We start from the raw sequence: 13,685 nt of genomic DNA on the forward strand, positions 1-13,685 counted from the left end.
GTCAACGGCAGTTACTATATATAACACAGCCATTGGTCAGTCAACGGCAGTTACTATATATAACACAGCCATTGGTCAGTCAACGGCAGTTACTATATATAACACAGCCATTGGTCAGTCAAAGACAGTTACTATATACAACATAGCCATTGGTCAGTCAAAGTCAGTTACTATATATAACACAGCCATTGGTCAATCAACGGCAGTTACTATATATAACACAGCCATTGGTCAATCAACGGCAGTTACAATATATTACACAGTCATTGGTCAATCAAAGGCAATCACTATTTATAACCCAGCCGTTGGTCAGTCAAAGGCACTCACTATTTGTTACCCAGCCATTGGTCAATCAAAGGCAATCACTATTTATAACCCAGCCATTGGTCAGTCAAAGGCACTCACTATTTGTTACCCAGCCATTGGTCAATCAAAGGCAATAACTATTTATAACCAAATCATTGGTCAATCAAAGGCAATCACTATTTATAACCCAGCCATTGGTCAGTCATAGGCAGTCACTATTTATAACCCAGCCATTGGTCAGTCAAAGGCAATCACTATTTATAACCCAGCCATTGGTCAGTCAACGGCAGTTACTATATATAACACAGCCATTGGTCAGTCAACGGCAGTTACTATATATAACACAGCCATTGGTCAGTCAACGGCACTTACTATATATAACACAGCCATTGGTCAGTCAAAGACAGTTACTATATACAACATAGCCATTGGTCAGTCAAAGTCAGTTACTATATATAACACAGCCATTGGTCAATCAACGGCAGTTACTATATATAACACAGCCATTGGTCAATCAACGGCAGTTACAATATATTACACAGCCATTGGTCAATCAACGCCAGTTACTATATATAACACAGCCATTGGTCAGTCAAAGACAGTTGCTATTTTATAACACAGCCATTGGTCAGTCAATGGCAGTTGCTATTATATAACACAGCCATTGGTCAGTCAACGGCAGTTACTATATACAACACAGCCATTGGTCAGTCAAAGGCAATTACTATATATAACCCAGCCATTGGTCAGTCAAAGGCACTCACTATTTGTTACCCAGCCATTGGTCAATCAAAGGCAATCACTATTTATAACCCAGCCATTGGTCAGTCAAAGGCAATCACTATTTGTTACCCAGCCATTGGTCAATCAAAGGCAATAACTATTTATAACCAAATCATTGGTCAATCAAAGGCAATCACTATTTATAACCCAGCCATTGGTCAGTCATAGGCAGTCACTATTTATAACCCAGCCATTGGTCAGTCAAAGGCAATCACTATTTATAACCCAGCCATTGGTCAGTCAACGGCAGTTACTATATATAACACAGCCATGGGTCAGTCAACGGCAGTTACTATATATAACACAGCCATTGGTCAGTCAACGGCAGTTACTATATATAACACAGCCATTGGTCAGTCAAAGACAGTTACTATATACAACATAGCCATTGGTCAGTCAAAGTCAGTTACTATATATAACACAGCCATTGGTCAATCAACGGCAGTTACTATATATAACACAGCCATTGGTCAATCAACGGCAGTTACAATATATTACACAGCCATTGGTCAATCAAAGGCAATCACTATTTATAACCCAGCCGTTGGTCAGTCAAAGGCACTCACTATTTTTTGTTACCCAGCCATTGGTCAATCAAAGGCAATCACTATTTATAACCCAGCCATTGGTCAGTCAAAGGCAATCACTATTTGTTACCCAGCCATTGGTCAATCAAAGGCAATAACTATTTATAACCAAATCATTGGTCAATCAAAGCCATTGGTCAATCAAAGGCAATCACTATTTATAACCCAGCCGTTGGTCAGTCAAAGGCACTCACTATTTGTTACCCAGCCATTGGTCAATCAAAGGCAATCACTATTTATAACCCAGCCATTGGTCAGTCAAAGGCAATCACTATTTGTTACCCAGCCATTGGTCAATCAAAGGCAATAACTATTTATAACCAAATCATTGGTCAATCAAAGGGAATCACTATTTATAACCCAGCCATTGGTCAGTCATAGGCAGTCACTATTTATAACCCAGCCATTGGTCAGTCAAAGGCAATCACTATTTATAACCCAGCCATTGGTCAGTCAACGGCAGTTACTATATATAACACAGCCATTGGTCAGTCAACGGCAGTTACTATATATAACACAGCCATTGGTCAGTCAACGGCACTTACTATATATAACACAGCCATTGGTCAGTCAAAGACAGTTACTATATACAACATAGCCATTGGTCAGTCAAAGTCAGTTACTATATATAACACAGCCATTGGTCAATCAACGGCAGTTACTATATATAACACAGCCATTGGTCAATCAACGGCAGTTACAATATATTACACAGCCATTGGTCAATCAACGCCAGTTACTATATATAACACAGCCATTGGTCAGTCAAAGACAGTTGCTATTTTATAACACAGCCATTGGTCAGTCAATGGCAGTTGCTATTATATAACACAGCCATTGGTCAGTCAACGGCAGTTACTATATACAACACAGCCATTGGTCAGTCAAAGGCAATTACTATATATAACCCAGCCGTTGGGCAATCAACGGCAATTCAAAAGGAGGTTTTACTACGTTCGGACAAATCCATATACGCATGACCTCATCTGCTAGTCAGATGCCTGAAAGCAGCATAGCTTAACACTATAGTCAAGCCTTGAGTGCATCCAAGAATATCCAATTATTTGCTGCAGCTGTCAGAGTGGGTTGCTGCTACAGAACTTCAACCAGGCGACAGCACTTTTATTGATGATAATGATGATAATGATAACAATCACAGATTGTACTTATATTGACTGATTGATATGGATACTTATATAGCGCCTATCCAAGCTCTAAGCGCTTTACAAACTCGGGGTCATTATTTTGCACAACAGAGCCGACTGACGGCTGCCACTGGGCGCTCATCATTCGCTTCCTGTGTCATTCAATCAGATTTCAGGCACGCACACATTCACACTCTGGCAGACATGTAACATTTTACGTGTGTGACCGTATGGCGTAAACTCCCATATGATGGGTTTTAAGCGCCTCACATGAAAGAATACACATACAGTAGTGCAGTATAACATGCCTCTGCACACACAAAAATCTATACACGTATCTATAATATACACCAAGACAATACTACAAATTGCTGATGTGAACAATCACACACACGCACACGCACCAACGCGCGCGAGAGAGAGACACACACAAAATATGCCCAGCACACGCACACACACACACACACACACGCTCATATACACTGGCACGCAGTAAACACGCACGCACACACACACACACACACACACACACACACACTGGCACACTGTAAACACACACACACACACACACACACACACACACACACACACACACACACACACACACACATGATTTTGTTGTCATGGGTTCTGTTTGTTGTTTTCACATGCGCCAGGTGTGTGCTGCACTCGGGACCTCGGTTTGTCGTCTCACTATTTATAACCCGGCCATTGGTCAGTCAAAGGCAATAACTATTTATAACCCAGCCATTGGTCAATCAAAGGCAATCACTATTTATAACCCAGCCGTTGGTCAGTCAAAGGCACTCACTATTTGTTACCCAGCCATTGGTCAATCAAAGGCAATCACTATTTATAACCCAGCCATTGGTCAGTCAAAGGCAATCACTATTTGTTACCCAGCCATTGGTCAATCAAAGGCAATAACTATTTATAACCAAATCATTGGTCAATCAAAGGCAATCACTATTTATAACCCAGCCATTGGTCAGTCAAAGGCAGTCACTATTTATAACCCAGCCATTGGTCAGTCAAAGGCAATCACTATTTATAACCCAGCCATTGGTCAGTCAACGGCAGTTACTATATATAACACAGCCATTGGTCAGTCAACGGCAGTTACTATATATAACACAGCCATTGGTCAGTCAACGGCAGTTACTATATATAACACAGCCATTGGTCAGTCAAAGACAGTTACTATATACAACATAGCCATTGGTCAGTCAAAGTCAGTTACTATATATAACACAGCCATTGGTCAATCAACGGCAGTTACTATATATAACACAGCCATTGGTCAATCAACGGCAGTTACAATATATTACACAGTCATTGGTCAATCAAAGGCAATCACTATTTATAACCCAGCCGTTGGTCAGTCAAAGGCACTCACTATTTGTTACCCAGCCATTGGTCAATCAAAGGCAATCACTATTTATAACCCAGCCATTGGTCAGTCAAAGGCACTCACTATTTGTTACCCAGCCATTGGTCAATCAAAGGCAATAACTATTTATAACCAAATCATTGGTCAATCAAAGGCAATCACTATTTATAACCCAGCCATTGGTCAGTCATAGGCAGTCACTATTTATAACCCAGCCATTGGTCAGTCAAAGGCAATCACTATTTATAACCCAGCCATTGGTCAGTCAACGGCAGTTACTATATATAACACAGCCATTGGTCAGTCAACGGCAGTTACTATATATAACACAGCCATTGGTCAGTCAACGGCACTTACTATATATAACACAGCCATTGGTCAGTCAAAGACAGTTACTATATACAACATAGCCATTGGTCAGTCAAAGTCAGTTACTATATATAACACAGCCATTGGTCAATCAACGGCAGTTACTATATATAACACAGCCATTGGTCAATCAACGGCAGTTACAATATATTACACAGCCATTGGTCAATCAACGCCAGTTACTATATATAACACAGCCATTGGTCAGTCAAAGACAGTTGCTATTTTATAACACAGCCATTGGTCAGTCAATGGCAGTTGCTATTATATAACACAGCCATTGGTCAGTCAACGGCAGTTACTATATACAACACAGCCATTGGTCAGTCAAAGGCAATTACTATATATAACCCAGCCATTGGTCAGTCAAAGGCACTCACTATTTGTTACCCAGCCATTGGTCAATCAAAGGCAATCACTATTTATAACCCAGCCATTGGTCAGTCAAAGGCAATCACTATTTGTTACCCAGCCATTGGTCAATCAAAGGCAATAACTATTTATAACCAAATCATTGGTCAATCAAAGGCAATCACTATTTATAACCCAGCCATTGGTCAGTCATAGGCAGTCACTATTTATAACCCAGCCATTGGTCAGTCAAAGGCAATCACTATTTATAACCCAGCCATTGGTCAGTCAACGGCAGTTACTATATATAACACAGCCATGGGTCAGTCAACGGCAGTTACTATATATAACACAGCCATTGGTCAGTCAACGGCAGTTACTATATATAACACAGCCATTGGTCAGTCAAAGACAGTTACTATATACAACATAGCCATTGGTCAGTCAAAGTCAGTTACTATATATAACACAGCCATTGGTCAATCAACGGCAGTTACTATATATAACACAGCCATTGGTCAATCAACGGCAGTTACAATATATTACACAGCCATTGGTCAATCAAAGGCAATCACTATTTATAACCCAGCCGTTGGTCAGTCAAAGGCACTCACTATTTGTTACCCAGCCATTGGTCAATCAAAGGCAATCACTATTTATAACCCAGCCATTGGTCAGTCAAAGGCAATCACTATTTGTTACCCAGCCATTGGTCAATCAAAGGCAATAACTATTTATAACCAAATCATTGGTCAATCAAAGGGAATCACTATTTATAACCCAGCCATTGGTCAGTCATAGGCAGTCACTATTTATAACCCAGCCATTGGTCAGTCAAAGGCAATCACTATTTATAACCCAGCCATTGGTCAGTCAACGGCAGTTACTATATATAACACAGCCATTGGTCAGTCAACGGCAGTTACTATATATAACACAGCCATTGGTCAGTCAACGGCACTTACTATATATAACACAGCCATTGGTCAGTCAAAGACAGTTACTATATACAACATAGCCATTGGTCAGTCAAAGTCAGTTACTATATATAACACAGCCATTGGTCAATCAACGGCAGTTACTATATATAACACAGCCATTGGTCAATCAACGGCAGTTACAATATATTACACAGCCATTGGTCAATCAACGCCAGTTACTATATATAACACAGCCATTGGTCAGTCAAAGACAGTTGCTATTTTATAACACAGCCATTGGTCAGTCAATGGCAGTTGCTATTATATAACACAGCCATTGGTCAGTCAACGGCAGTTACTATATACAACACAGCCATTGGTCAGTCAAAGGCAATTACTATATATAAGCCAGCCGTTGGGCAATCAACGGCAATTCAAAAGGAGGTTTTACTACGTTCGGACAAATCCATATACGCATGACCTCATCTGCTAGTCAGATGCCTGAAAGCAGCATAGCTTAACACTATAGTCAAGCCTTGAGTGCATCCAAGAATATCCAATTATTTGCTGCAGCTGTCAGAGTGGGTTGCTGCTACAGAACTTCAACCAGGCGACAGCACTTTTATTGATGATAATGATGATAATGATAACAATCACAGATTGTACTTATATTGACTGATTGATATGGATACTTATATAGCGCCTATCCAAGCTCTAAGCGCTTTACAAACTCGGGGTCATTATTTTGCACAACAGAGCCGACTGACGGCTGCCACTGGGCGCTCATCATTCGCTTCCTGTGTCATTCAATCAGATTTCAGGCACGCACACATTCACACTCTGGCAGACATGTAACATTTTACGTGTGTGACCGTATGGCGTAAACTCCCATATGATGGGTTTTAAGCGCCTCACATGAAAGAATACACATACAGTAGTGCAGTATAACATGCCTCTGCACACAAAAAAAAACTATACACGTATCTATAATATACACCAAGACAATACTACAAATTGCTGATGTGAACAATCACACACACGCACACGCACAAACGCGCGCGAGAGAGAGACACACACACAAAATATGCCCAACACACGCGCACACACACACGCTCATGCACACTGGCACACAGTAAACACACACACACACACACACACACACACACACACACTGGCACACAGTAAACACACACACACACACACACACACACACACACACACACACACACACACACACACACACTGGCACACAGTAAATACACACACACACACACACACACACACACAACACACACACATGATTTTGTTGTCATGGGTTCTGTTTGTTGTTTTCACATGCGCCAGGTGTGTGCTGCACTCGGGACCTCGGTTTGTCGTTTCATCCAGCATCAGTGACTTGACTCAGTTTATTTTCCAGTCAAACTTGGGAGAAGGGATGAGACAAGGATTCGAACCCACACCCTCACGGACACTGTATCGGCAGAGAAGCATCTTAACAACTCTGCCACCTTGATCCCAATGGCAATTAGGGTAGATCTGGGTAATTACGAACGATCCACTCGAAGCGACCAGCTCGACGTGTGTAATGTAAAGATACATGTCGTATGACAGTCAATCGTAGTTCTTTTGTTTTTGAAAGCTTTCTCCGACTGGTTGCACCAGAGAAAGTTCGTCTGCTCATTATTTTCAACTTTTTGTCGACGTTTGAAATAGCAAGGGTGCCTGAGGGTAGATGCGAATGGGCAAGTCTAATTTCGAACGATGGCTTTGGGTACATGTAGACAATTAAAACAGAAGCAGGTCTTTAACTCAACTCATTAGACATAAAATATCATTGGAACATCCTACAAGACTGTGGTGTTGTTGGTTTTTATCACACATGCACGCAATGTGTTATTGTATTTGTAAACGCTCTGGGCTCTCAAGAGATAGGGTGTCCAAATATTAATTATTATTATTATCATTACTGACCTAGACAGTCATAATTTACAAATTAGCGACGGGTCAATCAAGAGAACTTACTATGTGTAGCATGGCTGTATTGGTCAATCAAAAGCAATGACTATATATAGCACAGCCATTGGTCAGTCAAAGGCAGTCACTATTTATAACCCAGCCATTGGTCAATCAAAGGCAATGACTATTTAAAAGCCAGCCATTGGTCAGTCAAAGGCAATCACTATTTATTACCCAGCCATTGGTCAATCAAAGGCAGTCACTATTTATAACCCAGCCACTTGTCAGTCAAAGGCAATCACTATTTATAACCCAGCCATTGGTCAGTCAAAGGCAATCACTATATATAAGCCAGCCATTGGTCAGTCAAAGGCAATCACTATTTATAAGCCAGCCATTGGTCAGTCAAAGGCAATCACTATTTATAACCCAGCCATTGGTCAGTCAAAGGCAATGACTATTTATAAGCCAGCCATTGGTCAGTCAAAGGCACTCACTATTTATAACCCAGCCATTGGTCAGTCAAAGGCAGTCACTATATATAATCCAGCCATTGGTCAGTCAAAGGCAATCACTATTTATAACCCAGCCGTTGGTCAGTCAAAGGCGCTCACTATTTGTTACCCAGCCATTGGTCAATCAAAGGCAATCACTATTTATAAGCTAGCCATTGGTCAGTCAAAGGCAATCACTATTTGTTACCCAGCCATTGGTCAATCAAAGGCAATAACTATTTATAACCAAATCATTGGTCAATCAAAGGCAATCACTATTTATAACCCAGCCATTGGTCAGTCAAAGGCAGTCACTATTTATAACCCAGCCATTGGTCAATCAAAGGCAGTCACTATTTATAAGCCAGCCATTGGTCAGTCAAAGGCAATCACTATTTATAACTCAGCCATTGGTCAGTCATAGGCAGTCACTATTTATAACCCAGCCATTGGTCAGTCAAAGGCATTTGTCACGTCACTCTTAGACCTTCAGGGCTCAGCCAATAGATCTGTAAATCCACTCGTCGTATTGATTTTAGTATTTTCCGAAAAAGACCACTTGGGCGAATGAACATAGTGAAAGCCCTGTACACTGAGAGTAAAACACACAAGCTTTTTATGTATTGAGTATAATTTCAAAATGTAATGTTTAAGATGAGAAAGATCAATTTAAAGCAAATTAAGTCCCCTAGCATTAATTACAGATTAATTTCCCTTTTTTACTATCTGCACCAAAACGTTTGCAAAATAAATAAAACTTCCATGCTTAGCAAAAGAAGTTCCTGTTTGAACAAAAAATGATAATAATGACTGCTCTTGTTGTTGTGTCAGAATATCAGATCAAAGTGCCAAGTTTAGAGAATAAAAAAATATAATTATAACAGTAAATGCAGTTTGCATATAATTTGGCTTCTTTTTTTTTATTTTTTTGTGTGTGCCCATCCCAGAGGTGCAATATTGTTTTAAACAAGATGACTGGAAAGAACTGAATTTTTCCTATTTTTATGCCTAATTTGGTGTCAACTGACAAAGTATTTGCAGAGAAAATGTAAATGTTAAAGTTTACCACGAACACACACACACACACACACACACACACACACACACACAACCGAACACCGGGTTAAAACATAGACTCACTTTATTTACACAAGTGAGGCGATAAGTAAATAAATGTAAAACATATACCTTACACACACATGCGCGCGCACGCCTTGCCTCATCTTTCACGTCTCGCCTCGCCTCGCCATGCCTCTTCTTTCACGTCTCGCCTTGCCTTGCCTTGCCTGGTCTTTCACATCTCGCCTCGCCTTGCCTCGCATCACCTCGCCTCGCCTTTCACGTCCCGTCTCGTCTCGTATCGTATCGTCTCGCCTCCCGTCACGTCTTTTAGTGTTCAGTGTTCTCTCTCTCTCTCATCAAAGCGTGAAAGTGAGAGCTGATCGGTGGAAGGGAGCTAATACTTTCGATAGTTTATTGTTTCCATTTTGCTGCAGTTGCACCCCTTGCATTGCGGAATTGCAGACAAAATGAAACTGCACTCATGATCCAATTATTCATTTAGGTTGTTAGTGTGTGTGTGTGTGTGTGTGTGTGTGTGTGTGTGTGTGTGTGTGTGTGTGTGTGTGTCTGTTAGTGTGTGTGTGTGTGTGTGTGTGTGTGTCTGTTAGTGTGTGTGTGTGTGTGTGTGTGTCTGTTAGTGTGTGTGTGTGTGTGTTTGTGTGTGTTTCTCATAGCTACTTTGTCATATCTGAACACCCTAATCATGTAGAATCTGATGTTAGTGTATCGTTCCAGCGTCAAGTTATAGCTCAGTTGTTGTTTGTTGTTGTTTTGTTTTGTTTTTTGTTGTTGTTTTGGGGGGATAGCAGAGGGGGGTGGGGGTGGGGGCGGACTGAGGGGGAGGGGTTAATGGGAGAATTTTAACTTTCCTCGAAAATCATTTTGAATGTCAGAAGTTGTTTAAGTTATTGAATATTCAACAGGGAAAAAAAAACAGATTTTGCTATCAGGTGTGCACGTTTGCTTGTGTGAATAATTGTGTGGTGTGGATGATGTTTGGTTAGACTAACCAGGGTCGTGTCAATGAAATGTCAATGAAACTACAGTATCATGCAGAGGTGATTTCAAACAACGTCGTAGTGCACATCATATGTCTCCGAGAGTACTACACCCCCACCCCCACCCCCACACCATCCCCGCGCCCATTGTTTCTTTTCTTCTTCTTTTTTTATAATAATTATTCAGTCATCTGTATGAATAATTAAAGGCAGATGAAATTCTTAAGTAATCTAGACGAAACCCGACTGTAAAAGTCTACTGTATAGATAAATCAAAAGAGACGCAATTTATATGAGAGAAAAAAAAAAATATATATATATATATATATATATATATATATAACGCAAACAAAATCAGGCTCAAAGAAAAAAAGAGTGCCAACCACCGGATTTTCCGTGCCGAAACCCGGGATTGAACCAGGGACCTTTAGATCTTCAGTCTAACGCTCTCCCAACTGAGCTATTTCGGCTGGCTGCTAAAAGGGAAGAAAATTAGTACTATCTAGTTCATACTTACTCTGCTTTGTCTCATTTTGTTCAACGTTATTTCAGAATATTTAGAGGGTTTTATCTTTCGAAGAAACTCTTGTCTGTTTTCTGTTAGCATTTCTCTGTGTTGTTCATTTTTATTTTAATGAGAATTAAATTTCAATTTCTAACTGAAGCGTCATCCACGAACGCGAGACGCTTTTATTGAGATAGTTTGTTTTTGGTACTCCGCCAAGAAACTGTTTCCTTCCGGCGCTGGTTTCCAATTGGCGATCGTGATAAAATTTCACACGCCGTAAGAGCAGTGTGTTCCCGGAGATTCCTCAAACTTTAGCACTAGTTTTAAAGTGTAGTCATTTTATTCGTTTCAGAAATGGCTCCACTGAGACAGTGCCATCCCAACGAGGGGTCACGTGTTACGGTAACACGTCCGCCTACGAAACGCCGGAGAATCTAAGCGAACAGGATCGAATCCTACACTTGCTAGACAGGCTGAATTCTCGCCCGCCGTTCCATTAGATTCAGTTTCCCGTGAGTAGTGCCGAGTCGGGACGGTAGCCAGTTTGGATGAGATGATAAAACGAGGTCCAGTGTGTAGCATGCACTTAGCGCACGTAAAAGAACCCAAGGCAACAAGCCGAGAATTAATCCCCAGCAATTGAAATTTTGGACAGTAACAAAATCCAGTTTGAGTCTAATATACAAGCAGTATCAGCGCACACGCACGTATGTTTGTGTGTGTGTGTATGTGTGTCACTGTCTCTCTCTCTCTCTCTCTCTCTCTCTCTCTCTCTCTCTCTCTCTCTCTCTCTCTCTCTCTCTCTCTCTCTTTCTCTCATTGTAGATGATTGGCTTACCAATGATGTCAATAACAATAGATATTGTGGTGTTTTATTCATTGATTTTCTTAAAAGCATTTGATGTGATAGACTACAACCTCTTACACAGAAAACTTGAACTGTATGGTCTGTCAACCAATTGTCTTAGTTTGCTTAAATCTTATATGACAAAAAAAACAAAAAACAAAAACACACGTGACATTGAGTACATCAATCTCCACACCAACAACACTTGATTGTGGCATTCCTCAGGGGTCTATTCTAGGCTCTTTACTATTCTCAATATATATACGACCTACCACTCCATATGAAATCCGTCTGCGAACTTATTGCGGATGATACAACAATCCACACTTCTCATACTGGCAGTGTCGCTCTGACAAAAGACTTACAAGAAAGTACTGATGAGCTCGTTTGACGGACCGAACTAAGCCACACATCTCTTCACCCTCAAAAAACAAAATGCATGTTAATCACAACCCGACAAAAGAGGCAAAACACTATGCAATATTTTCCTCCCATCCAAATTAAAGGCGAACCCACTGAACAGGTCAGTGATCATAAAGTTCTGGGGATCATAATTGACAATCATCTCACTTGGAATCCTCACATAAATTCTCTTTGCAAATAGACAGCCCAGAAAACTCCTCAACTATCCAAAATCAAACATTTCCTTGACCTTCATTCACGGAAATTATTTTTTCAAGCACATATCCAGTCTTCAATAGATTATGCATCAATATTATGGGACTCCGCAAGTGCGAACACCATGAAGCCATTACAGAATCTTCATAAATGGGGGCTCAAGGTGGTACTCCTTAAAAGACTTCCCTTTTAGACTCAGACTATAAACAAGCGTATATTATCCCACTAATCCGTAGATTAGAGTACGATAAAGGAATCATGATGCAAAAGATTATGACAGGTAATGCACCACCAACACTGATAGACAAATTTTCTGTATATTCATCAAGTAATCCCCTCCAAAGTCCATATCCCAATTCCAAGAATTGGCTTGTTCAAATCTAGTCTGGTCTACTCAGGCGCCACCCTATGGAACTCACTCCCAGAAACAATTAAACAACACCATTGCCCAACTACCTTCAAAAAACATTGCCTGTCCCACCTTATGCCATAATGTGTAACGTAAATCGTTCATTTTAATGATACTGTTCAGTTATCAAATGTGTATGGTTGACTGAGAACCTCCCTCACCCTCCATCTCCTACTCTGGTCTGTAGTGCGGTGTGTGTTGTGTGTGTTTGTTTCTTCCATTTTGTTGATTTTTTCCTATGGATTTTACTAACACCATGCTTGTACCTGTATGCCATGTGTGTGTGTGTGTGTGTGTGTGTGTGTGTGTGTGTGTGTGTGTGTGTGTAATGTGTTTTAAATTTTTTTTTTTCAGTGGATTTTTTCTCAGTCCTCTGTTATATATCTCTACTAACACCATGCTTTCATTTTATTTAGTATTGTGTAGTGTAGACCCGGCTATTCAGGGCAGCGGGGACTGCCGGGATGTAAAAAAGCATAGTACCCAGTGCTCAAGTTATCTGTTATCATCGAAATAAAGAATTTGTCTTGTCTTGTCCTCTCTCTCTCTCTCTCTCTCTCTCCGACCTCAGTCAATCTCTCTCAGTCTTAGACCTTCTGTTGAAAGACTTACTGAATTAATTGATCAGTGATAAATAGCTAAGCGGTAGGGCTGGTGGATGACGTTTTCGTTGTATTGTGCCATGTGCTCACCATTTGACCAGAACTGTTGGGGGGTTAGTGTTTGCCACAAAAATGCGTGAGCCACGTGCATTCACACACATCGCCCTATGAAATTTATCATGCAAAACCCGCACTGCTGTTGGTTTTCGAAGCTGGAGGCAGAAAGAAGGCAAATATCACAAAAAATACATGAGCTAAGCCAGTTATTGTCAAACACCGATGGTTTCAATATCCTGTGAAGAATTATGCGTAATACAATCTGACGGTATGAGACAGTCGT

The 13,685-nt window shown here is 40.7% G+C and overlaps 1 non-coding gene across 1 annotated transcript; it reads right to left on the bottom strand.

Annotated features, from left to right (window-relative positions):
• Positions 1 to 10,758: 10,758 nt before the first annotated feature.
• Trnaf-gaa (transfer RNA phenylalanine (anticodon GAA)) lies at positions 10,759 to 10,831 on the bottom strand. The gene has a single exon. It is a non-coding gene; the product is annotated as a tRNA-Phe (tRNA).
• Between the last annotated feature and the right edge of the window lie 2,854 nt (positions 10,832 to 13,685).

This window comes from Babylonia areolata, chromosome 35 (assembly GCF_041734735.1).
Source record: "Babylonia areolata isolate BAREFJ2019XMU chromosome 35, ASM4173473v1, whole genome shotgun sequence".
NCBI lineage: Eukaryota > Metazoa > Mollusca > Gastropoda > Neogastropoda > Buccinidae > Babylonia > Babylonia areolata.